Genomic DNA, 19448 nt, shown 5'->3' on the forward strand with positions numbered 1-19448 from the left:
CGTGATCCTGTCTTGGAAGTCATGTTGCTAGACAACTATGAACCTACGAGCTATGGAGAAGCGATGGTGGGCCCATAATCCGACGAATGGCTCGAGGCCATGAAATCCGAGATAGAATCCATGTATCAGAACAAAGCATGGACTTTGGTGAACTTGCCCGATGATCGGCAAGCCATTGAGATAAATGGATCTTTAAGAAGAAGACGGACATGGAAGGTAATGTTACCGTCTATGAAGCTCGACTTGTGGCAAAGAGTATTTTCACAAGTTCAAGGAGTTGACTACGATGAGTTTTTCTCATCCGTAGTGATGCTTAGGTCCATCGGAATCATGTTAGCATTAGCTGCATTTATGAAATCTGGCAGATGGATGTCAAAACAAGTTTCCTTACCAGTTTTCGTAAGGAAAGGTTGTATGTGATACAATCAGAAAGGTTTTGTCGATCCTAAGGATGCTAAAAGGTATGCTAGCTCCAGCGATCCTTCCATGGATTAGAGCAAGCATCTCGGAGTCAGAATATACGCTTTGATGGAGTGATCAAAGTTTTTGGGTTTATACAAAGTTTGTTGGAAACTTGTATTTACAATAAAGTGAGTGGGAGCGCTACAACATTTCTGATAAGTATATGTGAATGACATATTGTTGATCCGAAATGATGTAAAATTTCTGGAAAGCATAAAGGGTTGTTTGAAAGGAATTTTTCAAAGGAAGACCTGGATAAAGCTACTTACATATTGGGCATCAACATCCATAGAGATAGATCAAGACGCCTGATGATACTTTCAAAAGACAGCACACCTTGACATGATTTTGAAAGAGTTCAAAATAGATCAGCAAAGAAGGAGTTCTTGGCCGTGTTACAAGGTGTGAGTATTGAGTGAGACTCAAGACCTGACCACAGCGGAAGATAGAGAAAGGACGAAGGTCGTCCCCTATGCTTTAGACATAGGCTCTATAGTATGCTATGCTGTGTACCGCACATGTAGTGTGCCTTGCCATGAGTTGGTCAAGAGGGTACAATGGTGATCCGGGAAAGGATCTCATGACAGCGGTCGAACTTATCCTTAGTACCTAGTGGATTAAGGAATTTTCTCGATTATGGAGGTGGAAAGGAGTTCGTCGTAAAGGGTTACGTCGATGCGAACTTTGACACTAATCCGGATGACTCTGAGTAGTAAACCGGATTCGTATAGTAGAGCAATTATTTGAAATGGCTCCAAATAGCGCGTGGTAGCATCCACAAGATGACATAGATATTCGTAAAGCACACGGTTCTGAAAGGTTCAGACCCGTTGACTAATAACCTCTCTCACAAGCATAACATGATCAAACCAGAACACATTGAGTGTTAATCACATAGTGATGTGAACTAGATTGTTGACTCTAGTAAACTCTTTAGATGTTGGTCACATGGTGATGTGACCAGTGAGTGTTAATCACATGGTGATGTGAACTAGATTATTGACTCTAGTGCAAGTGGGAGACTGTTGGAAATATGCCCTAGAGGCAATAATAAATTGGTTATTATTATATTTCCTTATTCATGATAATCGTTTATTATCCATGCTAGAATTGTATTGATAGGAAACTCAGATACATGTGTGGATACATAGACAACACCATGTCCCTAGTAAGCCTCTAGTTGACTAGCTCGTTGATCAATAGATGGTTACGGTTTCCTGACCATGGACATTGGATGTCGTTGATAACGGGATCACATCATTAGGAGAATGATGTGATGGACAAGACCCAATCCTAAGCATAGCATAAAAGATCGTGTAGTTTCGTTTGCTAGAGCTTTTCCAATGTCAAGTATCTTTTCCTTAGACCATGAGATCGTGCAACTCCCGGATACCGTAGGAGTGCTTTGGGTGTGCCAAACGTCACAACGTAACTGGGTGACTATAAAGGTGCACTACGGGTATCTCCGAAAGTGTCTGTTGGGTTGGCACGGATCGAGACTGGGATTTGTCACTCCGTGTGACGGAGAGGTATCTCTGGGCCCACTCGGTAATGCATCATCATAATGAGCTCAATGTGACTAAGGCGTTAGTCACGGGATCATGCATTGCGGTACGAGTAAAGAGACTTGCCGGTAACGAGATTGAACAAGGTATTGGGATACCGACGATCGAATCTCGGGCAAGTAACATACCGTTGACAAAGGGAATTGCATACGGGATTGACTGAATCCTCGACATCGTGGTTCATCGATGAGATCATCGTGGAACATGTGGGAGCCAACATGGGTATCCAGATCCCGCTGTTGGTTATTGACCGGAGAGGCGTCTCGGTCATGTCTGCATGTCTCCCGAACCCGTAGGGTCTACACACTTAAGGTCCGGTGACGCTAGGGTTGTAGAGATATATGTATGCGGAAACCCGAAAGTTGTTCGGAGTCCCGGATGAGATCCCGGACGTCACGAGAGGTTCCGGAATGGTCCGGAGGTGAAGAATTATATATAGGAAGTCCAGTTTCGGCCACCGGGAAAGTTTCGGGGGTTACCGGTATTGTACCGGGACCACCGGAAGGGTCCCGGGGGTCCACCGGGTGGGGCCACCTATCCCGGAGGGCCCCGTGGGCTGAAAGTGGAAGGGAACCAGCCCTTAGTGGGCTGGGGCGCCCCCCTTGGGCCTCCCCCCATGCGCCTAGGGTTGGGAACCCTAGGGGGGTTTCCCCTTGCCTTGGGGGGCAAGGCAACCCCTTCCCCCCCTTGTGGCCGCCCCCCCCCTTGAGATCCCATCTCTTGGGGCCGGCGCCCCCCCAGGGGGCCTATATAAAGGGGGGAGGGAGGGCAGCACATAACAGCCTTGGGCGCCTCCCTCCTCCCCTGCAACACCTCTCTCTCGCGCGCAGAAGCTTGCGAAGCCCTGCCGGAGACCCGCTACATCCACCACCACGCCGTCGTGCTGTTGGATCTCCATCAACCTCTCCTTCCCCCTTGCTGGATCAAGAAGGAGGAGACGTCGCTGCACCGTATGTGTGTTGAACGCGGAGGTGCCGTCCGTTCGGCACTCGGTCATCGGTGATTTGGATCACGGCGAGTACGACTCCGTCATCCACATTCATTGGAACGCTTCCGCTCGCGATCTACAAGGGTATGTAGATGCACTCCCTTCCCCTCGTTTCTAGTATACTCCATAGATGCATCTTGGTGAACGTAGGAAAATTTTAAAATTATGCTACGATTCCCAACAAATTCATGCCTGGAAGAACTAGGATCGGTTTTCAGTATAAGGAAATGTAACGTTGAAGCCATGTTGTACAATAAACACCATGAAATTTTGAGAACAAAGAAGAGGTGTTTAGTTAATGCACCACTTGATAGACAATACATGTGCTACTCAATTTGTAATCCTATAGAGGAAACCATGGACATTGAATCTGGCATTTCCACATGAAGACAGAAAGAGAAGTTCAAATATTATTATTCCTGAGGATGAACATTACTATTATAGAAATTAATTATGACAGAGAATGACTAGCATAAAGGTACCATTAGCAATAGGGAGTGCATAACTATCATACACCATGGTCCTGGTGGAGGATAGATAGCAGTGTAGTGGTGTAGCATCTCCTCAGTTTAGTTATAAAGAAATAACACAAAAAAGAACTCCGACTAGAAAAACATCGAGCACCTTGTGTCTCTCGTTGCTTTTTTTCTTACTCACTGGTAGAAAAGGGTCATCTGTCCCGGTTGGTAAGGGCCTTTTGTCCCGGTTTTTGAACCGGGACTAAAGCGTCGTTACTAATGCCCTAGCCCTTTAGTCCCGGTTCTTACACGAACCGGGACAGATGGGCCTCCACGTGGCCGGTGCGGCGAGCCCAGGCAGGAGGGCCTTTGGTCCTGGTTGGTGGCACTAACCGGGACCAATAGGCATCCACACATCAGCATTTCAGGGGCTGGGGTTTTTGTTTTTTTAAAGGGGGGGGTTGGGGGTTTTGGGGGGTTAATTTAGGTGTTTCATATATTGTGTTAGATAGCTAATTAATAGAGAGAAGTGTCCTCTCCTATCTCCGTGCTTGGTCGACGCTACGTACTATATAGGTATAGAGAGGACTAGACACGCTAGCTAGTAAGAAAATGAAGGAAACAGAAGATCGTCATGAACATATGCATACAGAGAGAAGTGATATCGACCACCTCTCCTTCTCCGAGAGATTGGTCGAACAACAAGTTCTCGTACATCTATCCGACACTACTGGCTACATATATACAATAATTTCTCTTACAATATAATCTCCTAATTATATACGAAGTCAAGGTCCACATGGTATTATCCGTCTTCAGCGATCACGTGGTCAAGGAAGAATGCCGCCAATTCGTCTTGAATTGCTCGCATACGATCTGGTGCTAGGAGTTCATCCCGCATCCGAAAGATCTAATTTGAAGAAGGGGGTCAATACATATATATATATATATATATATATATATATATGAATAAATGAAACTCAACACAAATGATGGTAATAAAATAAAATTGTGAATATTATTGCTTACGCACTTCATATTGTTCGTCAGAGTAGCCCCGCTCACAGGTCGTGTGGCGGATGGACTCGCAAACGTAGTATCCACAGAAATCATTCCCTTGTTCCTGCCACAACCACTTTACAAGAAATAGAGGTCAATCAAACTGATAAGCAAGCATGCTAAATGGTATTGATGAAACTAGCGCTTGAATCACTAGGAGATGCGCGGAACATGCTACTATAGTACTTACTTTCGGGTGTCTAAATTGCAGCTTCTTCGGCTGTCCCGGAGCTTTTTTGGTGAATTCTCTCCAAACCCTGCGAGACAAATAAAACAATTACTTGATATCAGGAAATGAACAAAGTTGCTGATATGGTGGATAATGATCGATTTAACTTACTTCTCGAGCATTTGAGTCATGTCCGCATAGTCCTGGGGATCTTTTCGTCTCGAGTCTAAGACGGTTACTACTCCCTGCTCAAGCTTAATCTCTAGGAGAATATAGTGGAAGCTGCGCACGCATGCATAAGTCATCAATTACATTACTATAACCTGGACTAATAAGGGAAACCGAATATGCACAAGACAGTAACACTCACTTGAAGTTGTAAGGAAAGAGTATTATATCTTTGTTTTCATTTATTACCAACGATCGTAGCAAGTTGGCCTCGGTATTTTCGGCATGATATTTAACCTCAGTTGCATCTATGAGATTTGTGTTAATGAATCCAATATCACCGATTTGTCTTTTCTTCAATTCGGCGATCTTCAATCTGCATAATATAGTGAGGATAATTATAAATACATGCAATGAAAGAGCTGACCTATATAGAGAGACTTAATGACAGAAGTAGTACTACTTACAGACAGTAGCAAGTGACCGTTGATTTATCGAGGGCCTTTTGATTGAAAAACTGGAAGAACTCCTCAAATGGAACATTCAACAGTTCAATTCCAACGAGGTCATGCTCCTCTTTAACTCTCAGCATCAAAGTATCCCTCCCCCAGACTCTCTGCAGGTTTTCATGTACCAATCATGTAATCTTCGCATCATCGTTGTTAGAGATCTTTCATCTTTGACGAGAGGCTTCCCGTAATGGTATTTGTGTTCGTCCACCTCCAAGAAATCATAATGTACATCGTCGGGCAGGTAATCTCCAAGATTGCTATAACCGGCCACCATCCTCGGATCATTAGCGACGATGTCGCTAGACACCTTGAGCGGGGGGCACGATTGGTTCGCTTGTTCGCCGAGCTGGGCAATTTTTTCCCAGCTCGTCGTTCTTTTAACCTTTGATCACTGACAGTACTTCCCGACCGCTCCGCTTCGGCAAATGTCTTTCCAATAATGCGCTCATAGTTGCCTTTCGGCAGAGACTTTGGTGGTTTTGTCAGGGCAGCCAGAGTGCGCTTCACTTTCACCGAATCTACCTTCTCCTTCGGAGGTGGATGTTTCTTTGCTTTCACCCCTTCAAAGAAGTTCTTCACTTCGGCTCGCACGATCTTCGTGGTTTCCTCCTCGGTCCTCTCGTATGGTAACTTCTCTGGAGTCTTCAGAGAAGGACCGAATCTGTATTGCCTCCCACCTCTGGCTGTACTGCTAGACGCCGGCAGAGCAGACGGAGCGGCTGCGGCTGTCTTCTTTCCTTGCTTACGAGGCGGAGGAGAAGGACTACGACGCGCCGGAGCAGCCGGAGCGGCGGCGGGTCTCTTCCGCCCTTGCTGACGAGGCGGAGAAGGAGGAGGCTGGTTGCTCCGGCGCGCCGGCGCAGCCGGAGAAGGAGGCGGATTGCCGCCATGCGCCGGAGAAGGAGGCTGAGTGCCCTGATCACTCGCCGAAGGAGGAGGCGGAGTGCCGCCATGCGCCGGAGAAGGAGGCTGAGTGCCCTGATCACTCGCCGGAGGAGGAGGCGGAGGAGGAGGCGGAGTGCCCTTACTCGCCGGAGGCATCCAGTTCGGAAGGTTGATGAGCTCCTTCCGCCATAGGCATGGAGTCTTCAGAGCAGAACCCAGCCGAGTCTCCCCTTCACTGGTAGGGTGGTCAAGCTAGAGGTCCTCAAATCCCTCCGTTATTTCGTCCACCATCACCCTAGCATATCCTTCTGGAATCGGACGACAGTGAAAAGTTGTGCCGGGTTCAGGAGGTCGAACAGAGCCGACAGCCGCCTTGACTTTGAAGTTCCCCCATCGCGTCATAAGGTGGCAATGTTGAGACTCCGTGATAGCATCCACGGGGTAGCTAGCAGGAGCCGTCAAGACATGCTCCGGCTGAAGCAGCTCGGTGGAAGCCACGCTGCTTCTCCGCTGAGATGGCGGGGTAGCTTCGGGGGTAGTTTCGGCATGTCGATTGCTGCGAGCTACGTCTCGTTCCTCTAGCGCTTGAACCCTTTCGTGCAGCTTCTGAATTTGGGTCTGCTCCACTTTTTTCCTCCTCTCCTGGCATTTGTAACCGCCTCCGTCCGGAAAACCAGCCTTCCATGGAACGGAGCCTAGCATGCCTCGTGTCCATCCAGGGTGCTCAAGATTCCCGAGGGCCATTGTGAGATCGTCGTTCTCTCTGTCTGGAACAAACGTCCCTTGGTGCGCTGCATCGATATAGTGCTGAAGCCTCTTGACTGGTATTCTCATTTGCTCGTCCGTCCAAACGCACTTCCCTGATACAGGGTCCAAGGTTCCGCCAGCCCCGAAGAACCAAGTCCGGCAACGGTCTGGCCAGTTCATTGTCTCTGGTTCGATCCCTTTATCAAGCAGATCATTCTCAGCCTTGGCCCACTTAGGTCGGGCTTTGAGGTAGCCACCTGACCCCGTGCGATGGTGAAGCTTCTTCTTCGCAGCATTTTTCTTGTTTGTCGCTGACAACTTCTTACTCTTTTCCGATGTCTTGTGGGCCACAAATGCGGGCCAGTGATCTCTGATCTTCTCATATTTGCCGATGAATTCTGGTGTCTCTTCTTTGTCGACAAACGTTTTCAGCTCATTCTTCCACCTCCTGAATAGGTCTGCCATCTTCTTAAGAGCATGAGACTTGATTAATTGCTCTTTAACTGGCTTCTCCGGATCCTCCTCTGGCGGTAGGGTGAAATTTGCCTTCAGCTCAGTCCAAAGATCATCTTTCTGCATATCATTGACATAAGACACCTCAGGGTCTTCCTTCTTAGGCTTATACCATTGGTGGATGCTGATCGGGATCTTGTCCCTAACAAGAACCCCGCACTGAGCAGCAAATGCTTCCTTTGTCCGGATGGGTTCAATCGGTTGGCCGTCGCGCGCGATTGCTGTGATCTCAAACCTTTCATCCGAGCGCAACTTTCTCTTCGGGCCTCGTCTCTTTACCGAAGTTGTGCTCGATCCGGAGGGCTAGAAAAAAGAAGAAAGACGAGAGTTAATTAATATGTGTACATACCAAAACAATGAATGCATCAATTAGCTAGTCAGCACAGGCTTAACTAATATATTTACCTGGCCGGACTCTGTTCGGTCACCGGAGCCGTCACCACGGGCTCCTTCTTGCACCAGCATTGGGTCACCGGAGCCATCATAATCATGTCTTTCCTCCTCCACTCTTCGATCACCGTAGCCTGCTTCTTCACCCTGTTCTTCCAGACCATCATTGTCGTTAAGATACGACAAGACATCACCTCCGGCTAAGATTATGTCCCCCAACACCTCTTCTGCTTCCTCGTCTCGTCCGTGCTCCATTGTTTCTGCAAATATTACAACATGGCAATTATTACACAAACATGACAGCAGGTGGATATATTAGTGCAAACGTAGACCTAGCTTATTCCGGGTTTGGGGTGGCCTCGGCAACGCTTCAAGGGTAGGGGCGCGGCGGGAGGGGGTAGGAGACCGACATCGTTTTTTTCTAGGGTTTGGGTGTCCTCGAGAGTTTTGGTCGAGCGAGAGGGCCGGGGGGGGGGTGCTCCCGTGGTATAAGTTATCACGGTCGAAGTTATCCGGGAGGGGGTTATATCGACAACGACGACATACATACATGGGAAAATAATGTTATCGGGGAGGGGGTAGGTCGAACCCCCCCTCGTGTTGAAGTTATCGGGACACGGGGTATATCGACAACGACATATCCGATAAAAAATAAGAAGACGAAGAAGAAATAAAAAGAGGAGAAGAAGATATTAATAGAGGAGAAGATTGAAGAAAAAAAGAAGAAAAAAAAGAGGAGAAGAAGAAAGGAATAGAGGAGAAGAAGAGAAAATAGAATATTCTATTTTCTCTTCTTCTCCTCTTCTTTTTCTTCTTTTTCTTCTTTTTTCTTCTTCTTATTTTCCTTTTTCCCTCCCCTTCTTTTCTTCTTCTTCATTATCTTCCTAGCTAGATATATAATACTTTTCTAAAAATGTAACTTTTGCATATATAAAACTTTTTCTTCTTCTTCCTTCTCTTCCTTCTTTTCCTAAATATATAAAACTTTTCTAAAAATGAAACTAACCTAAAATGTACCCAAATTTACTAAAAATCTAACTTTTATATGCACAGAGAACATACATACATACATATATACATTTTTATAAAAATGCAAAAAACAAATCATCATATATATGAACAAAAAATCTGAAAAAAATCATATATATGAAAAAAACAGAGAGGAAGGCCGGCGGCCGGACCGAACGTGGCGGCGGCGTGTGGTCGGGACAGGCCGGGGGCGTGGGGCGGCGTCGGGGCAGGGGCGCGCGGGCCGGGGCGGCGCGTCGGGGCAGGGACACGGGCCGGGGCGGTGCGTCGGGGCAGGGCAACGGCGCGGGGCGACGGCGACGAGGAGTGGGCGGTGACAGGAGCGGGCGGCAGGGCGGCGACAGTGAGCACGGGCAGCCTGGCGGGCGTCGGCGAGCACGGGCAGCAAAGGGCGCGGGGCGGCGACGGCGAGCACGGGCAGCCTGGCGGCGTCGATGAGTTCGGCGTCGTCGGGGGGCAAATGTTCGATGGAACTGGAAAATTTACAAGTCCTGCTTATATACGGAGAGCATTGGTATGAGTTCATGGAAGCAACCGAGACCAATGCCTCTTTTGTCCCGGTTGGTGCCACCAACCGGGACCAAAGGTCTCTTTTCAGCAGCCCAAAGGGCGGGAAGCGGCGGCCTTTGGTCCGGTTGTGGCAAGGGGGGACATTGGTACCGGTTAGTGCCACGAACCGGTACCAATGCACCCCTTTAGTCCCGGTTGGTGCCACCAACCGGGACCAAAGGCCTTGTGCTGTTGCGCCCGCGTCAAAAGTTTAGTCCCACTTTGCTAGTTGAGAGGGGCGCGCAGTGGTTTATAAGCCCCACTGTCGTTCCCCTCTCGAGCTCCTCTCCATTGCAGGCTTACGGGCCTAATTGTCACTGCTATGCCTGATGGGCCTACTGGGCCTTCTGCGGGCCTGAATCCTGGCCCATCGATGGGTTTCTAGTCGTATTCAGGCCGTGGTGGCCCAGTAGGTGGCATATTTTTTTTATTTTTTGCCTGTTTTTTGTTTTCTTTTTTGCTTTATTTATTTTGTTTTGTTTCTACTTACAACAAAAAACTTATTTATTTTATTTTATTTTGTTTCTAATTACTTATTTATTTTACTTTATGATAATTCTTTTTGCTATTAAAGTTTCTAACAAAAAAAGTTCTTTATGAAAATTCTTTTTGCTTTCAATGATTTTGAACAGAAAATACTTCGATAATTTTAGTTGCATCAATTTTATATAATTTTAGTTTCAATAATACTAGAGGTTGCTTATAATGTTTTGAACAGAAAATACTTTGATAATTTTAGTTTCATAAATTTTATTTATGTTATTAAAGTTTATTTTATTTTGTTTGTACTTATATATTTTATTAAAGTTTATATTATTTTGTTTCTAATTACTTATTTATTTTATTTGTTATTTTTCATGCACCATTTTTCATGCATTTACTGATTATTTTGAGCTATAAGACCCTAAAATTGAAAAGCATTTCAAATGAACTCTGAAAAGGTTGAAAGTTGGCATGGTATCATCATTTCATCCACATAGCATGTGCAAGAAAGTTGAGAGGGTTACGGCAAAAACTGGATGCACTTCGTGTACAAAACGGACAATCTCTTTCGAAGTATCAGGATTTCATACGGAAACTCGTCTGTTACAAAGGGATTTTATTTTTTAAAACTTATTTGAACTCCTGACTTTTTGTGTGTTCAAAATGCACCATTCAAAGCCACATCATCAATTTTCAACCCTTTCTGACTTCATTTCTTATTTTTCATGCATTTATTGATTATTTTGAGCTATAAGACCCTGAAATTGAAAAGCATTTCAAATGAACTCTGAAAAGGTTGAAAGTTGGCATGGTATCATCATTTCATCCACATAGCATGTGCAAGAAAGTTGAGAGGGTTACGGCAAAAACTGGATGCACTTCGTGTACAAAACGGACAATGGTATCATACTCGTCTGTTACAAAGTTGGCATGGTATCATCATAATAGTTGCGGGAGAAAGTCTTCACTTTTTCTTCGCTTGTGTCATTTGCTTATTGCGCCGTAACCATGGATAATCTTCATCGTTTATCAGGATGCTTGGGCCAGCCTTGACTTTGAAGGGAGGAATTTCATGAAACTTTTCATAATCTTCAGACATGTCTGTCTTGCCCTCCACTCCCACGATGTCCCTTTTTCCTGAAAGAACTATGTGGCGCTTTGGCTCATCGTATGATGTATTCGCTTCCTTATCTTTTCTTTTTCTCGGTTTGGTAGACATGTCCTTCACATAGATAACCTGTGCCACATCATTGGCTAGGACGAACGGTTCGTCAGTGTACCCAAGATTTTTCAGATCCACTGTTGTCATTCCGTACTGTGGGTCTACCTGTACCCCGCCTCCTGACAGATTGACCCATTTGCACTTAAACAAAGGGACCTTAAAATCATGTCCGTAGTCAAGTTCCCATATGTCCACTATGTAACCATAATATGTGTCCTTTCCCCTCTCGGTTGCTGCATCAAAGTGGACACCGCTGTTTTGGTTGGTGCTCTTTTGATCTTGGGCGATCGTGTAAAATGTATTCCCATTTATCTCGTATCCTTTGTAAGTCAATACAGTCAAAGATGGTCCCCTGGACAACGAGTACAGCTCATCACAAACAGTGTTGTCACCTCTGAGACGTGTTTCCAACCAACTGCTGAAAGTCCTGATGTGTTCACATGTAATCCAGTCGTCGCACTGCTCCGGGTGTTTGGAGCGCAGACTGTTCTTGTGTTCATCGACATACGGGGTCACCAAGGTAGAGTTCTGTAGAACTGTGTAGTGTGCTTGAGACCAAGAATGCCCGTCCCTGCATATTATTGAGTCCGCTCCTAGCGTGCCTTTTCCAGTCAGTCTCCCCTCATACCGCGATTTAGGGAGACCTATCTTCTTAAGGCCAGGAATGAAGTCAACACAAAACCCAATGACATCCTCTGTTTGATGGCCCATGGAGATGCTTCCTTCTGGCCTAGCGCGGTTACGGACATATTTCTTTAGGACTCCCATGAACCTCTCAAAGGGGAACATATTGTGTAGAAATACGGGCCCCAGAATGACAATCTCGTCGACTAGATGAACTAGGACGTGCGTCATGATATTGAAGAAGGATGGTGGGAACACAAGCTCGAAACTGACAAGACATTGCGCCACATCACTCCTTAGCCTTGGTATGATTTCTGGATCGATCACCTTCTGAGAGATTGCATTGAGGAATGCACATAGCTTCACAATGGCTAATCGGACGTTTTCCGGTAGAAGCCCCCTCAATGCAACCGGAAGCAGTTGCGTCATAATCACGTGGCAGTCATGAGACTTTAGGTTCTGGAACTTTTTCTCTGGCATATTTATTATTCCCTTTATATTCGACGAGAAGCCAGTCGGGACCTTCATACTGAGCAGGCATTCAAAGAAGATTTCTTTCTCTTCTTTCGTAAGAGCGTAGCTGGCAGGACCTTCATACTGCTTCGGAGGCATGCCGTCTTTTTCGTGCAAACGTTGCAGGTCCTCCCGTGCCTCAGGTGTATCTTTTGTCTTCCCATACACGCCCAAGAAGCCTAGCAGGTTCACGCAAAGGTTCTTCGTCACGTGCATCACGTCGATTGAAGAGCGGACCTCTAGGTCTTTCCAGTAGGGTAGGTCCCAAAATATAGATTTCTTCTTCCACATGGGTGCGTGTCCCTCAGCGTCATTCGGAACAGCTAGTCCGCCGGGACCCTTTCCAAAGATTACGTGTAAATCATTGACCATAGCAAGTACGTGATCACCGGTACGCATGGCGGGCTTCTTCCGGTGATCTGCCTCGCCTTTGAAATGCTTGCCTTTCTTTCGACATTGATGGTTGGTCGGAAGAAATCGACGATGGCCCAGGTACACATTCTTCCTGCATTTGTCCAGGTATATACTTTCAGTGTCATCTAAACAGTGCGTGCATGCGTGGTATCCCTTGTTTGTCTGTCCTGAAAGGTTACTGAGAGCGGGCCAATCGTTGATGGTTACAAACAGCAACGCGTGCAGGTTAAATTCCTCCTGTTTGTGCTCATCCCACGTACGTACACCGTTTCCATTCCACAGCTGTAAAAGTTCTTCAACTAATGGCCTTAGGTACACATCAATGTCGTTGCCGGGTTGCTTAGGGCCTTGGATGAGAACTGGCATCATAATGAACTTCCGCTTCATGCACATCCAAGGAGGAAGGTTATACATACATAGAGTCACGGGCCAGGTGCTGTGATTGCTGCTCTGCTCCCCGAAAGGATTAATGCCATCCGCGCTTAAACCAAACCATACGTTCCTTGGGTCAGCTGCAAACTCAGCCCAGTACTTTCTCTCGATTTTTCTCCACTGCGACCCGTCAGCGGGTGCTCTCAACTTCCCGTCTTTCTTACGGTCCTCACTGTGCCATCGCATCAACTTGGCATGCTCTTCGTTTCTGAACAGACGTTTCAACCGTGGTATTATAGGAGCATACCACATCACCTTCGCAGGAACCCTCTTCCTGGGGGGCTCGCCGTCACCATCACCAGGGTCATCTCGTCTGATCTTATACCGCAATGCACCGCATACCGGGCATGCGTTCAGATCCTTGTACGCACCGCGGTAGAGGATGCAGTCATTAGGGCATGCATGTATCTTCTGCACCTCCAATCCTAGAGGGCATACGACCTTCTTTGCTGCGTATGTACTGTTGGGCAATTCGTTATCCTTTGGAAGCTTCTTCTTCAATATTTTCAATAGCTTCTCTAATCCTTTGTCAGGCACAACATTCTCTGCCTTCCACTGCAGCAATTCCAGTACGGTACCGAGCTTTGTGTTGCCATCTTCGCAATTGGGGTACAACCCTTTTTTGTGATCCTCTAACATGCGATCGAACTTCAGCTTCTCCTTTTGACTTTCGCATTGCGTCCTTGCATCGACAATGACCCGGCGGAGATCATCATCATCGGGCACTAGTTCCTCTTGATCTTCAGCAGCTTCCCCCGTTGCAACATCATTGGGCACATCGTCTGGTTCCTCTTGATCTTCAGCACCTTCCCCCGTTGCAGCATCACCGTATTCAGGGGGCACATAGTTGTCATCGTCCTCTTCTTCTTCGCCGTCTTCCATCATAACCCCTATTTCTCCGTGCCTCGTCCAAACATTATAGTGTGGCATGAAACCCTTGTAAAGCAGGTGGGTGTGAAGGATTTTCCGGTCAGAGTAAGACTTCGTATTCCCACATTTAGGGCATGGACAACACATAAAACCATTCTGCTTGTTTGCCTCAGCCACTTCGAGAAAATCATGCACGCCCTTAATGTACTCGGAGGTGTGTCTGTCACCGTACATCCATTGCCGGTTCATCTGCGTGCATTATATATAATTAAGTGTGTCAAAAACCATTACAGAACATCATGAATAGATAATTAAGCGACCAAATTAATAGAAGTTCATCATCACATTAAAACCAAAGTACATACATAGTACTCATCTAACAACATATAGCTCTCCAGAGCATCTAATTAATTAAACCATACATTGAAACTATGTAAAAAAATTCAATGCGAAAACAAATGCGATCATAATCGCAACCAAGGTAACAATTGGTCCAACGGCATAATGATACCAAGCCTCGGTATGAATGGCATATTTTCTAATCTTTCTAATCTTCAAGCGCATTGCATCCATCTTGATCTTGTGATCATCGATGACATCCGCAACATGCAACTCCAATATCATCTTCTCCTCCTCAATTTTTTTTATTTTTTCCTTCAAGAAATTGTTTTCTTCTTCAACTAAATTTAACCTCTCGACAATAGGGTCGGTTGGAATTTCCGGTTCACATACCTCCTAGATAAATAAAATCTATGTCACGTCGGTCGGCATAATTTTCATAAACAATAAATGAACCAATAGTTATAAAGATAATATATACCACATCCGAATCATAGACAGGACGAGGGCCGACGGGGGCGGATACCAAAACCATCGCACTATATAATAACAAGCAATAAAATAGTAAGAAAATTAGACAAGTATCTATCTAAAGTAAGGATTTTTTTATTTCAGAAAGAAGATAAGAACAAGAGGCTCACCACGGTGGTGCCGGCGACGAGATCGGCGCGGGCGATCGACGACGGTGAAGACGGGAATGGGACGTGACGGGCCGCTAAACCTAGACAAATCTCGAGGAAAATGGAGCTTTGAGGTCGAGCTTCGAGAGGAGAAAGCTTAACTAGTGTGGCTCGGGTATTTCATCGAACACCTCATGTGCATAGGAGGTGAGCTAGAGCACCACAAAGCCATCCCCTCGCCGGCCAGAGAAAAACAAAGCACTCGAGTGCTCTGCTCGCGGGCGAGGGGTATATATAGGCACCTCATTGGTCCCGGTTCGTGGCATGAACCGGGACTAAAGGGCAGCTTGTGGTCCTGGTTCAAGCCACCAACCGGGACCAATGGTGGTGGGCCAGGAGCGAGGCCCATTGGTCCCGGTTCGTCCCACCAACCGGGACCAAAGGGGCCAGACGAACCGGGACCAATGCCCCCACGAGGCCCGGCAGGCCCCTGGCCTCACGAACCGGGACCAGTGCCCACATTGGTCCCGGTTCTAGACTGAACCGGGACTAATGGGCTGACCCGGCCTGAAACAAAGCCCTCTTTTTTACTAGTGACTACAGATTCTTCTCCGACCCGCATGTGTCCTGGACCTGCCAAAGCCACCTAGGACGGATCAGATGGTTCCTTATTGTGTTGTTTGCTTGGCATACTCCTTACAATTGAGATTCTTGAATCCTGGTGACAAACGAGACGGTGAGCAGTAGTGAACTAGTAAAACAGTAAAGATCCGATAAACCAAACATGTTGAAATGTGAAGTGACAGTCCAGTAGAAGAGTAAGCATAATATGAAACTGAGGCATCTCAGAGAACAATAAAATTGTACACCCTCCAATCCATATTAATTTTCTTAGATTTGTCTAGATATGGATGTATCTAGACATGTTTTAGTGTTACATACATCCATATCTAGACAAATCTAAGACGAGTAATATGGATCGGAGGGAGTACTAAATTTTATTGCAACAATAGCATGGCATAATAACAAGGTTTCATAAAACAGAGATGTTGTGATTTTGCCAAAATGGCCAGTGACAAGACCGCAACAGCCTTGATTGTACTCCCTCCGTCCCAAAATTCTTGTCTTAGATTTGTGTAAATACGGATGTATCTAGTTACGTTTTAGTGTTAGATACATCCGTATCTAGACAAATCTAAGACAAGAATTTTGGGACGGAGGGAGTATAATAAAGCAAATCAGGTAGATACAATTCATACAGGAGGATACCAACTCTTGGAAATTGGCCATGGCATACACCATCCTACCCTACCATTTCATCAACGGTACCAAATTTTGAGATGAACGAAACAACCACATTAGTGTCCTTGCAATCTGGTCTGGACCCAAAATGGGTCCAGGCTACAGAAAATGCTCGTAGTACCGGCCCCACTGTGCCACCCATGCACTCACCTATACCCGCGATAAGTAATAATTACTACGCCCTCCGTCCGGAAATACTTGTCGGACGGAGGGAGTACTAATTAGTGATGTCTCACAAATCCAAGCAAAAAACAACAGAATTCAACAAACTAGCCACTACTCCACATTTTCACTTAGTAGATCACATTTCTTTGAGCCAATCATATAATTTGCAGCTGAAACTAAGTAAACAAGGAAAACCAGGAACCCAGGGCAAAGAGAAGTAAACTAAGTAAACTCAATGTACAGAGAAGACAACGGTGACCCTCCGCACACCAGCCAGCTGGCTAGGCATCCTACTATAGTGTTGGCTCATTAAAGATTGAATGTTCATCATGGCAATTCTTGGATCTGGTCCAAATCATAGATCTATAATATGACTATCACAAGATTTTCTAAACAACCAACATAAAGCAAATCGTTATGATGCATTCTGGCAAGCCGAACAAATATGTGCAGTTTGCATTTCTACTCTTAAGTGATGACACAAAATGAAGTCGGACAAATATGTGCATTCTGCATTTTAAGAAGCATTTAACAATCATGAATTCATCTTGTTGGAAAGTTTCATAGCAGAAACTACAAAGGTCTGACATCTTTCATCGAAGCAGAAAGGAATTCTACACAATCATGTATAGGTGTAGTGCAACATAGTAACCACAGAATCTTGCACATCACATATCGTGACATATTTCATCAACAATAAAGATGATCACAATAACATGATTTTTTTTCTGAAAGTATATCCACCTAGATTTCCAGAAATTTATGATATATGCAGATTCACCATGTGCAATCCTTTCGCAATTAAGTGCATTTCGGTTTGGTCAAGTCACAACACCAAAACCATGGAATCTACTAGAACCATACTAGAAAAGAGATTACCAAAGCTAACTAAATAAGGAGAGAATACAAGCGTCATGGTCATGACAAGGCCAGTTGGGGTGTAAGATTTTATGAAAATTTACAAAGACAATCAACATATTTGAAAACAATATTTTCGTCCATCTAGGAAAACTAAAAGATTAATACTCATAATTGTTGGGTAAGGCTAGCCATAGTGAGGGTAACTAAGGTAGTAACTTAACACATCTCAAGATAATTTTGCTTATGCGGCATGTATTTAATGAGGAAAGAGGTGTTTGTGGTAACATAATATGTTATTGTAACATAACATTTCCCGAGGCAAAATGAGTTTATGAGCTAATAAATGAAGCCATCTATGATACTACTACTATGTTACTTTGCACTATGGAGGTAGTAACTTAGAATAGTATCATATGCATGATACTAGTATAAGTTACTCCCCACTATGACCAGCCTAATTAATTAGGATTTGTTGAAACCCGTTAATCACTTCATTGCTTCTCCGGAAAAAAGGTCATGCAAGTACGGCTGGACCAAAAGCTCGTAGCTCACAAGCTTAATGAGCACTCGATAGTTAGTTCGTTAAGCTCGTGGCTTGCTTTTTAATGAACAAAGCCAATCATCGATTTCAGCTTGTTATGCTTAACAAGCTTAACGAACGAGCTAACAAGTTTCATGATTAGCTCGTTAAGCTCGTTAGTAACAACACAACACATATTTTAATCTTACATGACAAAGATTTCATAGCATCCGAGCCCATCTATTCAATCTAATCTATATAGGAGGCAACAAACTAGTGCATTTCCCTTTGCAGTCATCAACTTACTTCTTAAAAACCACATCTACACACTCATCGTGTAGGCCGTAACACATCAGAACGCGAGCGCTCGTGAGCTTAACGAGATTCAAACGAACTGGGCCGAGCAGGGTTTTCTGCTCGTTAATCTTAACGTGCTTAATGAGTCAAGCCTTAACGAGCGCGAGCTTAACAAGCTGAGCAGCTCGTTAATCCACTCCTACATGCAACGCACATGTCCTCACCCATGCCCACTGGTGTCGCCTTTCACCCTCCCTGCCCACTTGACACAGTAGCATTTCTCTCGTACCCTTGGCTAGCTAATTGCTCGTCACTCCGGCTATCCTACCTCTGCCTCACGCGCGACATACAAAAAGATAACGTCTAGCACCGGTAGTTTAGCGAGCAAGTAGACCAACAAGCCGGCCTGTTGATGGGAACGGACGAAATGGGAGGGGAACGAAATTAGCTCGAATAAAGTAGGAGAAAATAGGTGCAGCGGACTCGACTTATTGTCTCCATATAAAAGCTGAAAAAGGCTTCGTTCGATCGGTTCCGATCCTACAGATGTCTTATTCTTCACTAGACAGCACTACATGGACTGAGTCATTCAGCGATATTTTTCCTCCGGTTTTACTTAGCGAATTTTGGTACGTTTTACGCTACCTTTTAAGTGTTTCGATTATTTTTCTTCTGGTTTTCGACCGATTTTCTTATTCATTTAAAATTTTATTTTAATATATAATTCATAAATATTTTATAATATTTGAATATTTTAAAATTCAAAAAATAAAAAATATTAACTTTTAATTTTTGGATTTCTTAATTTTTAAAAAATCAGTAAAATTCATGAATAAGTTTTAATATTTTCTGAACATTTTAATTACTCATGAATATTTTACAATTTAGGAAAAAATACAATAATGCGTTTTCATATATGTCAAAATGGTTGATAGCTAGAATTCTTTAGCCGACTTTTTGCAACTGGTTTTTCTGCAAATGTTTTCATTGAGCACTTTAGAAACAACAAAGAAGATAAAAGGTTCGAGGCTATTGAGCTGGCCCATATAATAACTCTTGGGTGTTTTGGGGGCTGAGAGACCTCCTAGACGAGCCCCTTTATTCCCCGAACCATGCGGGGGACAGTACACCAATGCGCAAACCACACCACCCCACTTACCAACCACGCCCCACCACCCCCCCCCCCCACCTCCGCCCCCGTGCTCTTTGCGTCGGCCGATGTGCTGGGTGGGAATCATTTTTTCATTATTTTTTCTTTATCTTTCCTTTTTAATATTTATTAAAAATGTTTA

This window comes from Triticum aestivum, chromosome 7D, assembly GCF_018294505.1.
Source record: "Triticum aestivum cultivar Chinese Spring chromosome 7D, IWGSC CS RefSeq v2.1, whole genome shotgun sequence".
Taxonomy (NCBI): Eukaryota; Viridiplantae; Streptophyta; class Magnoliopsida; order Poales; family Poaceae; genus Triticum; species Triticum aestivum.